Genomic DNA, 23,026 nt, shown 5'->3' on the forward strand with positions numbered 1-23,026 from the left:
ACAGAGAAAGAAAAAGCTTGTCCAACACTCAGCCGAGAGTTGTGGGCTAGTCACCCCACTGCAGGTGTGCAGGAGCTATCTCTGCCTTTTGCTGGTCACTCAGCCTCTCCCTTGGGCCAGGGTGGGATTTCGACACAGTAGAGGAGCCCCTTTGTAGACACTGGGGAACATTGTAAGAGGATCTGGCATTATTCAACCTTGGCACTCTTCATTGGCTCTAACCTTATGGGTGAAGTCTAGTGAGTGTGGACACTGAATGGCTAATGAGAACATCTCTGCTGGAAGAAAAATCAGCTGTGTGCAAATACCACAATATGGGGGGCAGCACATACTTGCCAACCAGCGTTAGCCATGTCCACTGAGGAATCAGGGCTGGGACTGTAAGTTTTACAACCAGGAGTCCCTTAGAGATCCTCTACCAGGATGGTATGTGTCTGGCTCTCATGCTGTCACTCTAGTCCCATGCCCACAGCAGACATCCTTGACTGATTATGGCATGTTCCCATTCTGTGCCCATGGCAGACAGTGTTCATCTATCATGAGCCCAGACATGGTCTGAGTCTTTCTAAATAAACAAAACCAAGTATCTTCAGGAAGACACTACCTATCAATTGGCAATGACACCGTGAGGTGACACTTATTGGCCACACTCTGATGTAGCCCATTTCCTTTATTTGACAGATGAGGAAATGAGGCCCTCTAAGAGGAAAAGTGACTTGTCCAAATTACAAGGACGTGAAGTGATAACAGGACTGGAACTCAGGCAGTCTAGCTTCTAATTCATTCCAGTCTGGAATTCTGGCCTTCCATGCAGAAGTCCTCTTTCTGTTTTTAGCCGAAGCGGGCAGGAAGCCCCTGTTGTATCACCGAGGGAGCTCCCGGTGGGAGGGGCAAATAACACCCTCCCTGGAGACAAGGTGCTTATGCAGAGAGCAGAAGATTTCTCTGTAGCTCCTAGAAAGGTGAACGGCAGCTCCTTCAGAGAATCAGCTGCTTTTGGGGGCTCGGCCCACACGTCCTACCTACCACCGGCTGCCTCTCTCGTTGGATAATAAACCCCAGCTCTGCTAGAGGCAGCGTCTGAGTCAGGCCACACCACTTGCATGACCGCCCGGAGCTGCACACCTTGTTTTCCCAGCAGAAGGGAGTCATGTCAGGGTGTGTTTGGTTGTTACATCTGGGAGGCCCTGCAGTGCAGCTGCTGCTCTGTCACCTCCCTCCTCCTTTAGTCTGAGGCCCAAAGGTCTGACCTAGAACACAGCTCTGCTCCCCACCAGGCCCCCATCTATTCCCTCTTTCGATAACCAACAGGAAAGTTGGCTGGAAAGCAGGTTGGGGGACATTATCCCCCTCCAAACTGGAGAATGAAGGGAAAGAAGATCTTTGGTGGTGGCCAGGTGAGTAGGGTGTGTGTGTGTGTGTGTGTGTGTGTGTGTGTGTGTGTGTGTGTGTACAGTTTGTTCTGTGAAGCCTTTAGCTGTAACTAAGTCACTCTCCTCCCGCAGGAGGGAATTTCAAGCTAATCCTGGCACCTTTGGAGGAGTGCCAGCTATATGCTTGGCACTAGGTTTGGTACTTGGGACCTTAGAAGAAAAGTCAGGGTCGTCCTGGGTGGAAAAGCCAGGATGACAGCCTTTGCCTGAGCTGGAGCCGCCAGCTGATGGAAGAATCAGGGCAGAAAGCACAGGATGAGTGAGCGGCCCCAGGTGCAGACCTCCGCTGTCAGGACTGCATGCGGGGGCCATTCTAGCTGGCTTGTTGAGGCAGCTCCTGGATCTGGGGCCTTGTGGTCTCGGTATCCTTGCACCCCTTTCCCTCATGATGACAACAGTTGGTTTAAGCTTTGAGTTTTACAGAACTAGGCGTATGGGACAGCCAGGGTGAGCCGTGGAAGCCTGAGTTGTGTCTTGTTTGAGGGAGGAGTTTTTCTTCCCTCTGGCAGGAGAACGGTCACCAGCTGGGTGACCCATAGATGCCAGCTGCAATAATTCCCCTCTTCAGCTACCCAGCACCCCAGCTGGACCTCAGCCCCCAGGTGACTGTCGGGGCTGTGACTCCTGCATCTCAGGATGTTCCCACAGACCAGGCCATTGTAAGAGTTGTTGGAGAATTGGCTCTGTTTCCTTCATATCCTCAACTTAGCTGGACCCAAGGAAGAAAGATTTAGATTCTTCAGAGACCTCCATGGTTGAGTAACAGCAGGCTTTCCAGAAGAGCTTGTGGGATTCTGGTGCCAAATTCCCAACTTTCAGAGTGGGGCAGTGTCTTGCAGTGATGGAAAGCTCAGGCTTTGTTATCAGACAGACTTGTGTGGGTGTGTGAGTCAGTCCCACCTCTTTACTAGCTGTGTGACCCTGGGCAATTACCTAACCTCCCAGAGTCTCAGCCTTCTCATCTGGGAAATAGTTTAATTGCAGAATCTGCCTCATGGAGTGGTTATGAGAAGTCTAGGAGATAAGAATCAGGAATCTTCCCCATCAAGCCTGGAGCAGCTAGTGGCGGTCATTCCTATTGTTGCCTATGGCCCCTCTGGCCCCTCAGGAGGAGGCAGGGGCTCCAGGTGCTCCCTTGTGCACACCATGTCTGTCCAGCCTGGACTAGGGGAACATTGTCCCAGCCACGAAAGGGTCTTGGGCTCCCCCGCGCTGCAGTGAATGAATGCTCCTGGGCTGGCCAGGAGACAGCCCCAAACGCCGGCCAGGGTTTGGCTCCATCTGCTAATTAGGGAGCGTTTATCTGGTGCCCAGCAGAACAAAGTGGTCAGTTCAGCCACGCTGAAAGTCTGAGCTCAGTGCTGGTGGGGGGCTGGGGAGGAGGCTAGGAGTGGGGCTGAGGCGGGGGGGTCAGGGTCCCTGGGGCTAAATGGACCACATTCAGATATACCTTAAAAAAAAAACACACCAAACCAAACAGGAAGTATGAGGCTGGTGTATGGGCTGGAGCTGAGATGCCTGCAGAGAGGATGGTTCTGGCATGCAACAAGCAGCCATTCTTCCCACTGAGACAGTGGCCTCCCGAGGTCATCTCTCTAGTGAAGGCCAGCTTGTCTGTCTTCCCAAGGAGTCGGGGTTGTTTTATCCCGAGATTTCCAGGCCTCCACTCCTCATCTTGGAGCTTTGTGAGGAGAAAACCCCAGTGGGAGAATAGAGGGAACCCTCTGTGTATGCCCCCCTCTTCTCCCTCCATCCTTCAGTCCAATGAGGTGAGACCAGGAAGGGGCAGATGGGCTAAGAAATCTACCACATGCAGGAGGACTCACAACTGTGAGAGTCTGTCCACTGTTTCCTGTTTTTGGGGTGCAGCTGGGACACCTTAGGCTAGTTTGGAACACCTAGGTTTCTTGGCCATTTAGTTCAAGGTGGGGCAGGGTGAAGCAACAGAACCACCCTCTCTGCACCTGGCAGGCAGGATTCAGACAGAGCAGTCTGGCTCTGGAATCCACTTGCTAAACCCCTCTTGTCCATTGCCGGTCATAACTTGGACGTGGCCCCTGCCTGGGCCAGCGCATGGCAGAGGTGGTCTGGGAAGCCCCGCACCTTGGAGAGGAGAGAGGTGCTTTCCCTCCCTTGCCAGGAAGGTTTCAGAGAAGGTAGGGCTGGGCTGCACACAGGAGGTGGGTGCTGCCCCAACCCCCTTCCCTGGCTGGGGAGGGTGTGGTCTGGGCAGAGAGAGAGAAAAAGCATCGATTTCTGTGAGGATGTTCATTTCCTTTTCTTTGCTCATGAGTCTTCGATTCTCTTTAGTGTCCCCTCTGTCTTTCTCTTTCTCCAGTTCCTCTCCTTATCTCTATCTCCCCAAAGGTCTGTGAGCCCAGGTCTGCTGCTGGGAGTAGCTGTCCATCCCTATGGCCTTTTCCCAGCCTCTCAGGCACTGGTATGTCTTTGCCAGTCTCTGGGTCTCTCTGGTCTGTATTTCTGCCCCCGGATGCTGCCACATTTCAAACAGAAGTCTGGGAGAAGGGCAGGTGGGAGCCTGACCCTAGTCTATAAGGGGGTCACTGACTGTGATGAATGAGGGGCTTGGCCAGTCTGCACCCTTGGAGGCACTCTGTGGAGGGGAGGGAAGCTGCTTCCCCTTCCAGGACTCTGTGGGGCCTGGTAATTAACCTTTTTCCTGGGAGTGGCTCATGTTTAGGCATTCTTACCCCATGCTAGCTGTCCCTCTAGAGCCCCGCCTGTCCCGCCTCTGTCCCTGCTAGAAAAAGCTGAGCAGTCGACATTTGTCCAGGAAAGGGAGCGGCCCTTGTAGGGTCAGGCTGGCCCCCAAAATACCCCACCAGCTGTCGTGATCTGGGTCAGGTAGGGCATCAGAAGTAGGCTAGGGATCGGGCTCTGCTCTCTCTTGGACGTCTCCCAGTAAGGGGCAGTTCTCTCTGGTCCAAGCCTCTGGCATCAGCTAGAGGCGGGCTGGGGAGGGAGCACCTGACCACCTGCCTTGGGCAAGTCACTGAGTTCAGGGTGGGGCTGAGGGGGTGGAGACAGATGGAATAGGAGCCGACCTGCAGGCTGACCCTTCAAGACATTTCCATTTATAAGCCACATGTGTGCTTGCACCTCAGTATGTTCTAAACCCAGCTCCTATCGAGACCCCTCCCTTCCTCCCTCCCTCCTCCTCCCCTCACCCCTCCTCGAGCCCTCCCTCCTCCGCCTTTCCCCTTCCCTCTCTCAGTGACTGTACCATTTTACCCCAGCATATTCCTCCTCTCCTCCCCCTCAGCCAAGCCCTCCTGACTCCTCACTTGCATCCTTGGCATTCCTACCAGGACTCCCCAGTCCGACCCCTTCCAGCAGCTTCTCTGCACCGCAGCCAGTCAGCTTTTTATTTTCTATCATTTATTTTTAATTATGAACATTTTTAATCCTACAGAAAATAACAGCCATCAGTGGACCTGCTGCCTAGATTGAACAAATGTTCACATATTGCCACATTTGCTTGATATGTTTTTTAAAAAAGACATTGCATGGTGAATATAGAGGAGGTGTCAGATAAATGCTAGATTCCCTTTCTCCTTGTCTTGGGTTTTCCTGACAAGGTGAGACTGAAGGTGGGCCTAGGAGAAGGGCTGGGTTTAGGTAGACCGAGCAGGTGGTCCAGGCAGAGGGATGGATGTGAGTGCAGGTGCGGAGGCAGGACTGTCATGGGCACACACAAGGTCAGGGAGAGCCCTGCTCTCTGGGGGACTGAGAGGGAGGCAGGTCTGCACATGGGCACCAGGCAGCCCTCAGCAGCCAGCCCTTTCTCTCCTTGCATTTCCCCTCCTTCTGCACCAAGTCCTAAGTGGGCAGTGGCCATATTTATGAGGTCACTGAGAGGAAGTCATGACCTGGGTCTGCAGGGCTGTCACCAGGACAAGCGACCAATAGCTGGGCACCATGGTGGCTGGAGGACACTGCATTCTGTGGGAGATTTTTTCCTATTGCATTTCCTGGTTCTCTGGCAGGAGTCAAGTTCTCCCCCAAGGAAAGCCTGTGAAACAGAGCTGGCCACAGGGTCCCGGAAGCCCAAGGCCAGGTGGCCCTGGGAGACTTGCCTCCTGTGTGGGTTGCTTTACAGGGACCACCCCATCCCCTACAACTCTGCCTGAGTTTTAGTTTTTGCTTCAGGGATTTTTCTCTTTTTCCATACAGGCCCTACCTTTTGTTCTCCTTTTGAGAATGTGAAGAGACAATAGGAAGCCCTTGGCCCAAAAGGGCCTGCAGAAAGGAGAAGTTACAGGAAAAGACTACTGTGGGCTAAATGGCTGACCTCAGTGACCCGGAAGGAAGCCATAGAGGCAGCAGGTGTCCATATGGGCCCTTGCTGCCATCAGGCCAGATTGAGGCCCATGGGCTGCCTGGGTCAGCTGTTATGAGCACCTGAGGTGCCAAAGGGATTCAAACCCAGTTGGGACCATCCCAAACCTGGCCAGTCATGTTCCATATCCAACCCAACAGCAAGTCCAGGCATCCTCTCAGACCTACCTCAAAACGTAGCCCGGCTCTGCCCTCTTCCTCTCTGCCCCACCCTGGTCCAGCCCCATCACCTCCCACCTGGGCAACTCAACTGGTTTCTTCAGGGATCTCCCACTCGTACTCTTGTCTTCCCACCAACTAGAGTGACCCTTTTAAAACCTTAATCAGATCACATCACACCTCTGTTTGTAATCTTTCTGAAAGACTTCCTTTCTTTTTGGAATGAACTCCCAACTCCTTGCTCTGCCCCAGGCCCTGTGTGGTGGGCCCTCATTTGCCCTTCCGGGCTCCTTTCATTGGCTTTCAGCTTGCCAATCATACACTTGCACCTGAAATACCACACACAGTACTGCCTTGAGGCCTTTACCATTGCTGTTCCCACTGCCTGGAATGCCCTTTCCCCAGATCTTCAAGCCGCCGACTCCCTCTGATACTCAGGTCTCAGCTCGTGTGGCCCCTGCCAGAGAGGCCTAACTTGACTGCTTCCCCTCAGAGAGCCCTCACCCCAGCCCTTTCACATTCAGTTACATTGTCACATCCTATTGTCTTCACACTTATCACAGCCTGTCATCATCTTATTTAACTATTTGTCTTCTTGTTTACTGTCTCGTCCCTGCTAGAATGTGAGCTGTAGGCGAGCAGGACCTTGCTTGTTCTTTAGCTTCTGTTTTCCCAGTGCCTAGAACAGTGCCTGACACATAGCAGGTGCTCAAGAAATCACTGAATGAATACATGAATGTATGGCCACCTGGAACTGAGTACCGTAGTCCCGCCTTATCCGTGGGAGATATGTTCCAAGACCCCCAGGGGATGTCTGAAACCATGGATAGTACCGAACCCTATATAGACTGTGTTTTTTCCTATACCTACATACCCAAAGTTTAATTTACAGTTAAGCACAGTAAGAGATTAACAATAATAACAAATAATAAAATAGAACAATTATAAAAACATACTGTAATACAAGTTATGTGTGTGTGGACTCTCTCTGATAACTGATCTGATAACTGATGGCTACTAAGTGACCGACAGTCAGGGAGCCTATACAGCGTGGATAAGCTGGAGCAAGGGAAGATTCACATCCTGGGTGGGACAGTGGGATGGCAAGAGATCTCATCATGTGTCTCAGAATGGCACGAATTTTAAAACTTGTGAATTGTTTATTTCTGGAATTTTCCATTTAATATTTTCAGACTGAGGTTGACTGCAGGTAACGGAAACTGTGCAAAGTGAAACAGCAGATAAGGGGGACTGCTGCATAGGGAATGAGGAGAGAGGCCTGCGCCCTCCTTCCATACTCTTAAAGACAAGTTCTGCTGTTTCGCTCCCGTTGATCCTTCTGTGTGCCTGCCTTTCTTGGCTTATAGGCTAGCCTTGCTGTTGGGAACACTTTAAAGATTGCGTGGAACAGGGAGGGCTTTCAAACTTTAAGATGCACGCCAACTACTTAGTGATCTTGTTAAAATATAGATTCTGATTCAGCAGGTCTGCATGAGGCTTGATGTTTTGCACTTCCACCAAGCTCTCAGGTGATGGCATGGCTAGTCTCTGGATCACACCTTGAATAGTGAGGACATAGCTACTGGAAACATACATTTGAAGTCCTTCGTCTTCATTCCTTTCTTGTTCTTCCTTCTGTCCAATGTGATCTTTCTCCCATTTGGTCACAGCTCTTTGTGACCAGGTGGGAACTTGGCCTAGTGCATTTGGGCTCTGTGTGCGGAACACTGTTCCAGCACTTCCCAGAAGCTGCCGGGGGTGGTGTGGGCTGCCTCAGAGAGGTGGTGAGTTCCCGTCATTGGAAGGGTTCCTATGAGCTTGAATGGTCATGTGTCAAGGGTGTTGATGCCTGTGTGGGAGGAGCAGGCCCCTTCCTGCAATTCAACTTTGCATCTCTGTGTACCTTCTACAAACTGGTGGAACCAGGATCTCAAGTTGGGGCTTACTCATCTATGGTGACTTTTACAGGTCATCTGGCAAATCCTCGATCCCCACCCTTCTTAGTCATTCCTGGGGAATGCTTGACGTTCTAACGGCTGTATATATGATTTGGTGGATGGGGCAGGGGGAAGAGGAGTGATGTCTTGGCTTTGGGAGTAGTTCAGTTGTGCCTGACTTGATTGGATCAAGGAAGTTTCTGCATTTTATGTTGTCTTCCCTTTTTCAATTTGGTTCAACAGACCTTGACTGAGCCCTGTTGTGTGAGTCAAGGCAGGCTAACTGCTGTGTAACAAACTCTCAGTGACTCAATATAATAGAAATTTGTTTCTTGCTCATGTCATAGACCAAAACAAGTTACTGGAGGGCTCTGCTCCAGGTAGTCATTCAGGAACCCAGGATTTACTATCTGATGACTCCAACCCCCATAGATCTCTGTATCCAGGAAATAGAGGAGGGAAGAGAGAGAGTGTAGAATGATTGCAGGGAGATTTTATGAACTGTCTGACAAAGGCGTACATCACCCCTGCTTATATTCCACTGGTCAGACTTCAGTCACAGGACTACACCTCCCAGCAAAGGAGGCTGGAAAATGTAGTCCAGTTGTGTAATGGACAGTGGGGATGTCAAGGCACAGATCTTGCTTTCAAGAAGCTCACAGGCTTTTGAAAGGATGCAGGTATACAAACAAATAATTACAATATAGTAGTAAATGCATTTCTAGAAGTGTGACCAAACTACAGAAGCAATCTAAAGGAGGGAATAAGTGAAGGGAAACCTGCATAAAGGTGTGAGAGGTCGTGACAACAAGAGATCACATAGGGTGGGGCACTCCAGGTAAGAGGAACAGAATGTGCAAAGGGACAGAGCTCTGGAACAGCATGTTATGTCCAGTTAGGACTGCAGCCATGTAGTGTGTGGGGACATGCGGCATTGAGAAGACATGCAGCTGGAGAGGTCAGTTGGGGCAGAGGTTATGAATAGGCTTGTGTTCCATGGGAGGCAGAGAAACAACAAAAGATATGAAGCCAGAGATGAAACCATTAGATGGGAGCAGAATTGAAGCAGCGTAAGAGATGGTGCATATTTCGTGCTCTCTTCACCAGAACCTTCAAAGAGGTTTCGTGTGTGTTTTGGTCTCTAATGCTGTGAAGTTTCTAATGGGGGAGAAAGATGAGGGTGGGTTGGGCAGGTGACCTACCCAAGTCAGCAGCTTCTGGTGGAAACTACCTGGGCCTGCCTGGCTTTTGCCGGGTCCTCCTGACAGCAGACAGCCTCACGGGAGGCTTCCAGCATCTTTGAGGTAGCTTTCAGCACCCTTTCCTGAATTTGACTGGTGCTCATCCCCAGCTCGAGTCATTCCCAAGCAGAGGAGGGGCGAGCTCTTGGGAATAAAGGTTCTGTATTGACAGGGCCAGGCCACAGGGAAGAGCTAGACTCTGCCCATGACCCTAGCCTTCTTCTTTAGCCTTTTCTTTTGTTTTTTGTTTTGTTTTGCACAAGACTTTGAAGGAAGGAGAGGGATGAGCATCGGGCTTATTAGAAGTGCCCTGACCCATTTGGGATTGAAAAAAAGTGGGAAAAGGAGACACTCAGAGAAGGGGAAAGAGGAAGGCCAGGATGTTGGCTTGTCGATTAGAAGTGTCCCACTTGGCTTCTGTCCCAGAGAGAGCAGTGTCAGAGGAGCACTCTGGGGACCAGTTCTGGAATCTCACCGCATTGAACAGCAGCCTGGGCCCTGGATTACCGAAGGTCTGTCTTGGCCCCATCTCTGCCAAGAACGTGCTTTCTTTGTCCCAAACTTTGGCCTGAATTTGATCCCACGGTGGCTAGGGCACTTTGGGGAGCATAGTTCTGGGCCATTTGGATTGATGATCGGGATGGAGGCGTGGTTCAGCCATAAATGGAAGGTGGGGGTCTGCCCTTCCTCCTTCCCTCTCCACCTTCTTCAGGCCTTGTGCTTTTTGTTGATGGTCCTCAGAGGTCCATGTGGAGCAGCTTTGGGGGTAGGCGTTTAGAAATCTTAGGGTCTCTGGTGAGGCTAAGGGAGAGCTAGAGATTCTCAAGGAGGGAATAGGATTACCTCAGCCAGGACCCTGCTGGAAAACACACACACGCACGCACGCACACGTGCGCAGACTTGCCTTGGGGTTGGCCTCTTTCTCTGTGGGGGAGTGTCACTACTGGCACCCTGGGCTGGTGCCAGTATCTCTCTGGTGATCTGTCCCACACACAGATGTCTCTTTCACCACTGTGCCGGGCAGACTTATCTCTAGAATTCTGCTTTCACAGGGTTCTGATCAGCACCCGTCAGGGGCTCCTATAGCCTGGAGAAGGAAGCCCAAGCTCTTCTTCTAGTCTCTGACGACCCCTCTAGCCCTGCCCCTCACAGCGCCCGGTACTCACTCTCCTTGCCCAGTGCCCAGCTCTTCCAGCCGCACACTTTCCTGGGGGTGAGAGGAAAGAGGGACCAGCAAGCTGCGGGGGGCCAGCAAGCAACACTGAGGTGTTGAAGGGGATTGGAGTGTAGCTCCAGTTGCTGACTAGGAAACTACCCCTCAGACTCTGTGCGGGGAAACTCTACCTGTTCTTCCTGAAGCTGGTCTCAGAGCTGACTGAATCCAGGATCTCTGACCCAGCCCTGTTTGTCACTAGCTTTTCAGGGTATCAGCTGTCCTAGCTAGCGTGATGCCCTTCCCTCCTGGACAAGGGGAGTGTGAGCAAGCTTGTGCTGGGACAAAGTGCAAGAGCCTTAAACAGTGAAGGCTGTGAAGTTACAAGTGAAGGACCCTGAAGTCTTTTCAGCCATTGGCAGTGAGGGCAGGGTGGCTTAGCTGACAGCTCCCCCAAAGCAGAAAGGGCTGGAGGAGAGCACCAGAGACAGGAAGATACCACTGGAGTCTCTTCACCTTGAATAAGGTGATCCTATTTATCAAGCCCTCTGCTCACCTGTGTTACCCCATTTAATCCACTCACCACCATGGAGTGGCTGTTTTTACTCACCCTACCTTACAAATGAGGAAAGTGGGCACCAGAGAGTTTAAATGACTTGGCCAAGGTCATGTAGTTAGGAAGGAATAAGCTGGAATTCTGACTTCAGAGCTCAGGCATTCCATCACTAACTATAGTACTGAAATAGTGGTAGAACAAGGCTAAGAGAGATGACTGCTTCTGATGGTTTCCTCCATGCCTGGCATGTGTGAAAGTACTTTGCATATACATTTTCCCTTTTCAACTTCTCATCAGCCTCCAGGAAGGAGAAGATAAGCTTGACCCCATTTCACAGATGAGTAGACTGAGGCTCAGAGAAGTAGGAATAATTGCATCTGGTATTTGGCAGCACTTTCTCACATGTCTTCTCCTTGGATCTTCACAACAGCCTCTGGAAACAGGGCAAGTGTTTCACAGATGAGGCCACTGCTGCCCCGAGAAGCTGATCCGTTTGCCCCAGTTGCCCAGCAAGTTGTTGCAGGCTGGAGCTGGAACCCTCCTCTCTTGAGTCCCAGCCAGTGCTCTTTCTCTGAAGGCTATAGGTCAGCATGATGGGGATGTAGGGAATGAATGCACTGGCAGTTCTAGGGGTAGATAGGTGTAGCTAGTGGTTTGGACACCATACAGGCTTGAGGACATTCCCCTGGGATGGCACCATCCTGCATATCTTTACTTTCTTTGTTGTGCATCTCGCTGTGGGCGTTAGGAGATCAGCACAGGCTCTACCACATTAATGTAAAACATGTCCCAGCTAGCGCCCACGCACCTGATGAGCTGCTGGAAAAGCCAGAGGCCTCCTCCCTAAGCCTGGCCCACGCACACCAGCTGGACAGCTCCCCTGGGGGCCCCTAGATGCTCATAGATGCTCACGGCCAGGCGAGGCCTGCCCAAGACCACTCCCAGACCCGTGCCCCTTGTGGCCCCTCTACTGACCTCAGGGCTGTAGCTTCCCAAGCACTTTCCCTGGCATCAGGGACGCAGCCTGGTGTCCTCACAAGAGTGATGATGATGACAGGAATGATAATAATAACGAACATGTATGGAGCACTTAGTCTCTGCCGGGCTCTGTGCCAAGCACTTTACACACATCTCATTTAATCCTCTCACCCACCCTATCAGGCAGGTTCTATCACTGTCCCCATTTTACAGATGAGGAAACAATTGAATCCCGATCTGACTAGCTATGCACTATGTATTATTATTATTATTATTATTCACATTTTCCAAAATATTGTATAGGCACCACTGTGAGTTCAGGAAGAGACTTTTGGGCAAGTCTCTAGAATATGGGCAAGTATTTTCTCTTTTAATAGTTATGTATTGTTTTAACGTGCGTCGGTGTTAGAGATTGAAGTCTTATGTGTCCCCCAAAATTCACATGTTGAAGTCCTAATTCCCAGGACCTCAGAATGTGACCTTATTTGGAAATAGGGTTGTTGCAGATGTAATTAGTTAAAATGAGGTCATACGGGAATAGAGTGGGCCCCTAATCTAATGACTGGTGTCCTTATAAAAAGGGGAAATTTGGACACAGACGTGCACACAGGGAGAACGCCATGTGGAGATGAAGACAGTGATAAAGGGAATACTCCCACAAGCCAAGGGACACCAAAGATTGCCAGCAAACCATCAGAAATGAGAGGAGAGACATAGAACAGATCCTCCTGCACAGACAGACCTCAGAAGGAACCAACCCTGCCAACACCTTGATCTTGGACTCCTAGCCTCCAAGACTGAGACAAAAAATTTCTGTTGTTTAAGCCATATTCAGTTTGTGGTACTTTATTACAGCAGCCCTAGCAAGTTAATACAGTTAGATTACACACACACACACGCAGTAAGTCCTCACTTAATATATTGATAGGTTCATCTGAGAGCAAAGCAAATGACCGACCTAGCACCAGACCCAGGGGTGTCTCACCTGCCACCCCCCACCCCAGAGACACTATCCACATGTGGTACTGTCCTCAAAATGAGTTCTGGAAATGACTGTTTCTCCATCTCGTCCCATCTCCAGTGATACTTGAGGATACCCTCACTGCCTATGGAGTGGCACATCAGGCACGCACCCTCACCCTGCTCTGATGCCAACCATGTGGTCACCCCAAATCACTGGAATAAATAATTATCAAGGGCCGCCACCCTGGATCCCATGTCTTTCTCTGACACATGGCAGCATTGCATGGAATTCATGAACAAGTCAGTTCACTCCGATCAGACTGCTTCATCTAACAATGCTGACCCTCCCACTACCAAACCTTTTTATTCACCATTCCTCCCTCTGGAAAGCTGTCCTCCCTTTTCTCTGTCCTTTATTCAAGGCCTGCTTCTCCTGTGTCCTCCTCTGAGAATCTGCTTTGCTTACTCCAGCCACACTGACCTTCTACCTCTCAGCAGGTGGACACTCAGCTAACACTCCTAGGCTCTCCAGCTCCCAATCAGATCGTGGACCCTGACTTGCATGCTTTCTGAATCACACTCATGCAGGGCATGGAATGCCACCGGTAATGGCTTGATTGGGAAGGGATTTCAAGTAGTGAAGGCTTGCATGTTTTCCAGAAAATGGTCAAGGAAGATTTCTTTGACATAGTAAGGTCTTTTGGAAGCTGGATTGGGCTCCCTCTCAAAGTGCCCTGTGTCTTGACTTCAGCACGGCATGGGCCCGTGCTCCAGCAACCAAATGCGTCTAACGCAGGCAGCTCTTTGCCAAGGTGGACAGGTCCTCTCTGCCCCATTTGGCTCTCCCTGGCTGCTGCTTCAGGGATATGTGGGGTCAAATCTGTTCCCTGAATGCTGTAGTGATTTCACAAAGAGAGCCTGTGTCCATCCTGTCCACCCACCTTCAACTTCACCTCGTCCAGGGAACTTTCTGAGGAACCGCCCCACTGCCTCATGCCTCTGCTGCCCCTTTCTGTTTATAGAACACGCCACCACAGCATCTTCTCGGGGTTCTCATATCTTCCCTATGAGTTGCATCATCTTCCCTTGTTTCATAAACAATGATAAGTGCCTCACAAAGGATCACTCAGTCAGCTGGGGCAGTTTTGAGCCCCGGCGCCAGACTTGAATGCTTTGCTTCATGCTCGTTGAATGGCTGCTCCTGGGGTGACAAGGACAACATTTTAATGACTCCTAGTTCATGTCAATGCTCTGCTGGTTCTCCACACTCTGTAGCCTTAGGATCTCTCTCTCTCTCTCTCTCTCTCTCTCTCTCTCTGTGTGTGTGTGTGTGTGTGTGTGTATGTAGATGGTTCCAAAAAATATGTATACACATGACTTGTATTCATCTTTTGTTATCGGTATATATTATTACAATTTTAATAGTTTTTTTCCTTTCTTAAAATGTGTATACATTTTTTTTGGCACCCTGTGTATAATGGTAAAGTATATACATATAAAATATAAAACATGCCATTTTTTTTATTGTGGTAAAATATACATAACAAAATTTATAGTTTTAACCTTTTTTCAAAAGAGTACACTTCATTGGCATTAAGTCCATTCACAGCGGTATGCAGCCATCATCACTACACTTTTCTAGAACTTTTGGATCTTATTTTCTCTTTTAAGCCTAGTGTCTTATACCTTCAAAGGGTTAATTTCTTTTTAATAAGGATGTGAGAGCCCACTAGGTCCAACATTGAAGAATGAAATAATACCATTTTACACAGAAACTCTTAGGAAGAAGGAACATTTTCCAACTAATTGTGTGAAATCAGCATTAATCCTGGTATCAAAACCTGGTAAGGATATTATAAGAAAAGAAAATTCAGAATAATAGCCATCAGGGACATAGATGCAAGATTCTTTGTAAAAACATTAGCAAATCTAGTCCAGCAGAATATAAAAAGGATAACACATTATGACCAAGTAGGGTTTATCCCAAAAATGCAACTTGGTTCAACACTCTAAAACCAATCAGTGTAATTCACCATATTAACAGACTAAAGGAGGAAAAACGGATATCCATAGATTTAGCAAAAGCTTTTGATAAAACTCAGCACTCATTTATAATAATAACAATAATTTAAAAACTCAGTAAACTAAAAATCAGAGGAAACTTCCTCAACCTGAGCATCTACACAAACCTACTGCTATTCGTCCTATTCCATGGTGAAAGACTGAATGCTTTCCTCCTAAGATTGGAATAAGGTAAGAATGTTCTCTCTTACCTCCTCTATTCAACATTGTGTTGGATACTCTAACCGTTGAAATAAGGAAAGAAAAATGAAAGGCATACAGATTTGGAAAAGGAACGTGTAAAACTGTCTTTTTTTTTTTTTTTTTGGCTGATGTGATTGTCTATGTAGAAAATACTAAGGAATATGCGAAAGACAAAAATACCTACTAGAATTAATAAGTAATTTTCACAAAGTTGCAGGATAACAATCAATATGCAAAAATCAATTGTATTTATGTATACTAGCAGCAATTAGAAAATAAAATTTTAAAACACTATAATAATAGTATCAAAACACATAAAACACTTAGGAATGAATTTAATGAAATATGTGTGAGACCTTTACATTGAAAACTACAATACATTGCTGAGTGAATTGAAAGAAGATCTAAATAAATGGGAAGATTTACCATATTCATGGATTGGAAGTCTCTATATTGTTTAGACAGCTGTTCTCCCTAAATTGATCTACAGAGTCAATGCAATCCGAATTTTTAAAAATTCCAGGAAGCTTTTGTTTTATAGAATTAATCAGTTTATTCTAAAATGTGTTTGAAAATGCAAATGATCTAGGATGACCAAAACAATATTGAAAAAGAAGAAAAAGTTTGATTTCAAGACTTAACTAAAAACCTACAGTAATCAAGAAAGGATAGTGTTGGTGTCAGGATATATCTATCTATCAGTGGAATAGCATAGATAATCCAGATATAGACTCATGCATATATAGCTAATTGATTTTTGACAAAGGAGTTAATGAAATTCAATAGGAATAGTCTTTTTCAACAGGTTGTTCTGGAATGATAGGATATCTATACCCCAAAAAATATATTGAAATTTGACAGTAGATTTCATTTGAACAGAGAATTCTGCTGAATCCCTCCCTGCCAAAAGGATTTGCTAATAATTGTTTTAGAGGTGCTGTCCAGTCCCTCTCAAATCTGTTGTTTTTATATCTTCATGTGAAAGTTCAGAGTTGTGCCACCATTTTGAGAATCATTAGACACCAAAGGTGTGATGATCGCTGTCCCAGTTGGGCAGCCAGCACTGGGCTAGGCACTTTGGGGTGAGGGAACAGAAAGAAAACATGAAAGGAGAGCACTTCTGGAATGGCTGCCTGATGAGCTCTCTGAACTCTCTCCGTTCAGCCATATATGGTGAAAGTTATTTTTTAAAATAAATTAAAGTCTGTGGAAATTGTCCTAAGGGCCTACAAACATATAGCAAATGGAGAAATATTTATTTAAGAAAATCTACTAAATTTCAGTAAAAATGGCATTTGAACCACAACTGCTCCCATCCTCCCCCATCTCTGCTTGACAGAAGCTCTACTCCTGGCCTATGCAGCCCAGAACACAGTACTCCCTTTTCACTTAGCTCCTGGTCGGGGGCTACTGTAGTAATTATAACAATATTGGGTTTGTAAGACATATTAATGTAATATGTATAAATAACAGTACAAAAAATAAAAAGAGAATATCCTATATAGGAGTAATGTTTCTCTATCTCACTGGAATTAAGCCAGGATAAAGTAGATCCTGATAAGGTAAGCTGTATACTGTAAGCTCTAGAGCAACTATTAAGAAATAACTCAGAAATATAGTGAAAAAAATTATTAAGGGAATCAAAATGTTATAATAGAAAATAAGGGAGCTGTAGTGTCTATACTAATATCAGACAAAAGAGACATTAAAACAAAAATGTTACTAAATAAATGGAAAGACATCCCATGTTCATGGATTGAAAGATTTAATATTGTTAAGAAGGCAGTATGCCACAAATTCATCTATAAATTCTATGCATTCCTATCAAATCTCACCTGGCTACTTTGCAGAAATTGACAAGCTGATCCCAAAATTCATATGGAAATTCAAGGGAGTCCAAATAGGCAAAACAATCCTGAAAAAGAAAAACAAAGAGGGAGGACTCATACTTCCTGATTTCAGAACTTAATACATCAAGAAAATGATAAGACAAGTCACAGACTGGGAGAACATATTTGTAAAAGACATATCTGATAATGACTATTATCAAAACTATATAGAGAACTCTTAAAACTCAACAATAAGAAAATGAACAACCTGATTAATAAATAGACAAAGATCTAAACAGACATCTCTAAATAAAATATATAGATGGCAAATAAACATCTTATGTTACTAGAGAGTTGCAAATTAAAACAATCACGAGATACCACTGTACATCTATATTAAAATGGTGAAAATCAAAAACACTGACAACACTAAATGTTGGTAAGGATGTGGAGCAACAGGAAGTCTCATTTATTGCTGGTTGGAATGCAAAATAGTACAGCCACTCTGGAAGACAGTTTAGCAGGTTTTTAAAAAACTAAACACACTCTTATTATATAATTCGTTAATCAACCTCCTTGGTATTTACACAAATGAGTTGAACACTTATGTCCGTACAAAAACCTGCACATGGATGTTTTATAGCAGCATTACTTATAATGGCCAAAACCTGGAAGAAACCAAGATATCCTTCAATAGGTGAATACATAAATAAACTGTAGTTCATCCAGACAACGAATATGATTTAGTGCCCTCCCACCAAAAAATGAGTTATCAAGCCGTGAAAAGACATAGAAGAAGCTTACACGCATACTGTAAAAGAAGTAAAGCCGATCTGGAAAGGCTACGTAACTGTAAGATTCCAACTATATGACATTCTGTAAAAACCAAAACTATAGAGATAGTAAAAATATTAGTGGTTTCCAGGGGATGGGGTAAGAGTATGGATAGGTGGAGCATAGAGGATTTTTAGGGCAGTAAAACTTCTATGTTATGTTACAATATTGGATACATGTCATTACATACATTCATCAAAACCCATAGAATGTGCCAACACCAAGAGTGAACTGCAATGGCATTAGGAATAGAGACAGTGGAAATGTAATGGCTGTGTGCGATGTCAGAGGGATAGTGGATGGGGGTAGGGGGGTTGACACAGTGTGAGGGATATAAATGATAAATGTCTATTACATTGTTTTGTGCACCGGAAACTAATAAAAAAAAAAAGAGTGGACTGTAATGTAAACTATGGGCTTTGGGTGATAGTAATGTGTTTACATAGGTTCAGCAGCTGTGAACAAACGTACCCCTCTGGTCTTGGATTTTGGTAGTAAGGGAGACTGCCATTGTGTGGGGTCAGGGCATATATGAGAACTCTCTGTACTTTCTGCTCAATTTTGCTGTAAACTTAAAACTGCAATAAAAAATAAAGTCTATTATAAAAGAAAACAACTTAATATAAAGCTACAGTAATGAAGATGGTATGGTACAGGTATAGGGATAAACATATAGATCAAAAGAGTAGAAGTGAGAGTTCAGGAATAAACCCATTCATTTATGGTCCATCAACTGATTCTTTATAAGGATTCCAATGCCATTCAAGGGGAAAGGTGCTTATTCTTGGTCAATGAGGTGAACTTGTTAAAAATAAGAACAACAACAAAAATCATAAAAAGACTGTGTGAAGTACTGAAATAGGGAATTCCAACCACGAGTGTTTTGGGAATTCAAAGAAAGGTGGTATGACCTTAGGCTGAGATGGTCAAAGGCTTTCCAGGGTAGATGCCACTTGATAAGGTCATCAAAGAACGCAGGGAAAGGGGAAGTACATTTCAGGCCACAGTGAATGAGAACTTGAAGAAAAGCCCCACATATCACTGTTGTCTGTCCCTCTGTCTCTGTGATTCTCCCTAGTATCTAACACAGGGACTGATAAGCCCTCAATTAGTAGAATGGACAAACCAATTCAGAGGTTTCTCTTGATCTCTCATGGTCCCCAGGGAGACTGTGTGGCCATTCCTCGTTGTAAGAGGAATTTCTGGGTCAGGGAACCATCAGGCTCTTGTAGTAATGTTCCCTTCGTTCCTGAGCTGAAAAAAAGTGGATGAAGGTTTGAGGATTAGAGCCCCAAAGCTAGAGTTGCTGGGACTTCCAGCCTCTCTGTAGGGCGAGGAGTTGGCCTCTTGGGTTACAGATGTGCCCCAGCTGGACTTGGGGCCCACCCTTCTCTCTCCCCGTGTTTATTGCTGCTCAGCTTTGCCCTAGAAGAGCTGCTGAATCAGCTTTCTCTGGCTGGGGCCAGCTCTTGGAGCCGAGCTGCCCTGTATCTCTCACACTATCCACCCCTTAGATAAACAGCCTGGCGTCCCCCACACGCTGAAAAGTTCTGATGTGGTTGCAAAGGGCTCCATTAGCCAAACGCCTCTCGCTCTAAGAAGGACCCTGGCAAAGGGCCCTGCTTTTCTTCCAGCCTGAGTCAGGCCTTTGCTGGAGTGACAGGAGAATCCACTTCCTGCCTGAAAAGGTGGCCGCAGCAGAAGTCTCTGCTGGGCGGAGCCTTCCTTCCTCACTGCTCACGCACTCAGGCTTCCTCCTCACGGAAGCCCTGGGCAGGCCTCTTCATGAGACAGCCCTTCTCAGCCTTTCATGTGAGTGTTTTATCTCTTGGAGCCAGTCCTGCAAATTGTGCAGGTTACAGAACCACTTTGCAGCCTGCCTGCCCCTCGGCCCCCCCACCCCGCACACCCCCACCGCTCGTGAGGGTGACATTGGATTGTATATCAAACATGGCCCCAGATGTTTATTCCACCGCCCACCACTCTGCCATAGTTGTTGAACGGTGCTGCTTTGAGAGCTCCCCACACTGAGTAAACTCAGCTAGGCTGCCTTTATTTGGTTTGCTCAAGAGTCTGAACAAGGGCATTTGCTTTCTTTGAAAGGTGACTTGTAGGCAGAGAAAGTGTCACTGGCAGCTGGTTAGTGGTGCTTCCTTTTCCAGTGGCTATGGCCGGTGGGCCTTGGGGATGATGGGGAGGGAGAGGGCAGACATCAAGGCTCTTCTGGCTCAGCATTGGTGGTGGGATTAGGTGACATGTGTGGCTGGGTTCAGCACCTGGGGGATAGGGGTGATGGTGAGCAGGCCAGCTGGGCACTCATGGCTCTGGTCAGGACCTATTGACCCAGTACTCTTTGTGGATGGGCTTATCTTGGCCTCAGAAGGATCCAGATTAAGGCAGAGGTGGGGGAAGATGAAAATCTGTTACAGAAGAAGGAGGTGGGAGAGAGGCCTGATGGAAAGCATCCTCCAAGAGGCGTTTTGAGGGAAAGCTCAAATCTGCGGGGCTGTCAGATGATTCCTGCCTTCCAGGAGGCACCTGAACCCATTGAGGGAATTCAGACTGTCACTCTGCCAAGATCGAGCTGGCTTCACCTCCTACAGGAAGCCTTCCCTGACCTCCTACTTTGGCTCCCACAGAATCCTGTTCATACATCCTCGTGAGTCCCCTTCACTCCAGAACTTGCTTACCTGTCTCTAGCACTAGAGTAACGGTTCACAAACTTCTGGGTGGGGGCTCAGGAAACTGCATTTTTAACAAACACCCATCTCCAGGTAATTCAGGTATAGGCAGTCTTCAAACTATGTTTTGATAATTGTCTTGCTCTAGAGCAACCTGTCCAATAGAAATATAATGTGACCCACATACGTAATTTTTAATGTTCTAGTAGCCACTTAAAAATGTAGAACAGGTGAAATCATTTCTAAAGTATTTTTATTTAACCTGATGTATCCAAAATATTATCATTTCAACATGCAATCGGTACAAAAATTATTAGAGGCATTTCACATTCCTTTTTTTTTTTTTGGTACTAAGTTCTTGAAACCTGGCGCATATTTTACACTTATAGTACATCCGAATTTGAATTTGGGTGGGTCACATTTCAAGGGCTTGACATCCACATGTGGTTAGTAACTGCCATATAGGACAGCACAGCTCCAGAGCTTTGTTGCTGTCCATGGACCAGCAGTTTGAGCACCACCTGGGAACTTTGTAGAAATGCGGGATCTCATGCCCCTGTCAGGACCTACTGAATCAGAACCTGCATTTTAACATATTGGCAGGTGTGTTGCTGGGTCTGCCTTTCTCCTCAGACACCTCCATACTCTTCCTCAGGAATTCTGTGGAGCCATTGTTCAGAGGTGCCAGGCCTTGCCTACACATAGTAGTTATCCATGTATTCTCAGTCGTTTTCCAGAAAAGATTTTAGGTGCCTATAAATATGCATAGAATTCAACCAAATGAAACAAAAGTAGAAAAACTATTATATTAAAGAAATGTGCGTAGATGTATGGGCAAGGATATTCACTGTAGTATTATATAATAGCAGTAAAAAGTCAGAAGCAACCTAAACATCCAACAGTAGGGGAGTAGGTAAATAAACTACGGCCCATCCAAACATTGAATTCTGTGTCACAATTAAGCACGCTGGTATGGAAGTACTACTACTCATCGACATGGGGAAATTTTCATTATATAGTGTAAAAATATTGATGAGCTCATTTTATTGGCATTCATGGAAGAATGTCTGCAAAGGATATATATCCCAAAATGGAAATGTTACTTTTTCAGGGGGAGGGATTATGAGTGATTCTTACTCTCTTTTTGACCACCCACTTCTATAATTTCTAGGGTTTTGTTTTCCCCTCATTGAACATGAATTCTTACATAATACAGAAATAATGTTTACAAAACAGAATATAGGTTAGGAAAGGAGAAAATAGGAGCCCTACTCTGTGTAGAATTTATTTGAAAATAGCTTAATTTAAAAAAATTCTAGGGACAAGTCTATAGCGTTATGGCCCAGGGGGTCGTATTTACATGTAGCAGGCAATTATTAAATGTTTGAGAGATGGACTTACAACATTATTTGAAAACTCATGAGCCAGCTTTTGTTAAATTTCAGTCTGTATTCAGGGAAGTGAAAGTTAATAATGGTGCAGTCTCTGTTTTGTTTTGAATAGAATCTGACAATGGCCCACCCTTCACATGTGGGCTCTAAACAGTTTCTGGATAATGATTGTGCAAGAGAGAATCCTAAAGTCATGTGTTAGAGCTGGATGGGTGGGAGAATAGATGGGAATATGCACCCATGCACGCACGTATAAAATCTAATATAGGACCACTTTTCACCACCTCCAGTGTTAGCACTTTGGTCCAGGCCACCGTCGATAGGCTCCTCACGGGTCTGCTTGCTTCCACGCTGTGGCCCATTCACTACCCTGTAGCTAGAGCCATCCCCTCCATGATCTGGCCTGTCCAGCCTCTCGGATCTTATTGCCCGTACCTCAGCACTGGCTTGCTCCACTCCAGCCACCCTGGCCTTTGCAGGCTCTTTGCACTTCCTATTTCCCCTGTCTAGAAACGCTCTGCACTTCTTGTCTCCCTCCAGTGTGGCTCGCTTTCTCACCTCTTGCAGGTCTCTGCTGAATTGCCATCTGACGTGTAAGGCTGTTCCTACCACTCCATGTAAAAGAACAACCCTGTTCTGTTCTAACACCTTATCCTATTTCATTTGTCTTCGTAGCACTTATCCCCACCCCAACATAGTACATAATTTATTTGTGTACTGTTTGTCTACCTCCACTAGAATGGAAACTCCCGGAGGGCAGGGGCTTTGTTTCTTTACTGCCATTTTTCTTAGTGCCCAGTGCTCTAAGTAGGTACCCAATAAATATTTGAAGGAAGGAATGGACTGCAGATAGCATGTGACTGATCTTCCTGATTTCACCAATGAGGCGCCTGAGGGTCAACTGAGACAGCTTCCGGGCCTTGACCCAGGTCACACAGCTGGGTCCACAGAGCTAGACCTGCCCTCTCCACTCAGCTCCAGCTCTGCCTGTGCCTGTGGAAGGGAGATTAACTACATGCAGAAGGGCCGTGGCCTGGGCCATCCTGTCTCCTGTGTATTTTTCCAGTTTATACAGAATTTTAGCCCAGAATAGCAGAAGAAAAAAAAAAGTTTCTTCTCCAGAACCCTGGAAAATCTTCCAGTGGGTCTGTCCCTGGAAAAACAGCAGCGATCTCAAGGGTGGGAAGGTAGGAAACGGAGGAGGGGGTCTTCCAGTGTGGGGGCAAGCAGCTGGATTTGGTTTTGCA

At 46.6% G+C, this 23,026-nt stretch overlaps 1 protein-coding gene across 7 annotated transcripts in view; it reads left to right on the top strand.

The window, feature by feature from the left end:
• The window catches only part of SH3PXD2A (SH3 and PX domains 2A), a 229,617-nt gene that overhangs the window by 54,846 nt on the left and 151,745 nt on the right, over positions 1–23,026 (top strand). Inside the window, exon 1 of one of the 7 annotated variants that reach the window (XM_074339105.2) lies at positions 22,839–22,966. The exons of the other annotated variants lie outside the window; for them this stretch is intronic. The gene's annotated coding sequence lies outside the window, so the exon portion shown is untranslated. Of the gene's footprint in view, positions 1–22,838; positions 22,967–23,026 lie in introns of those variants that run through there. 7 annotated transcript variants of the gene reach the window in all.

This window comes from Rhinolophus sinicus, chromosome 15, assembly GCF_057876585.1.
Source record: "Rhinolophus sinicus isolate RSI-liver-muscle chromosome 15, RSI-T2T, whole genome shotgun sequence".
Classification (NCBI taxonomy): domain Eukaryota; kingdom Metazoa; phylum Chordata; class Mammalia; order Chiroptera; family Rhinolophidae; genus Rhinolophus; species Rhinolophus sinicus.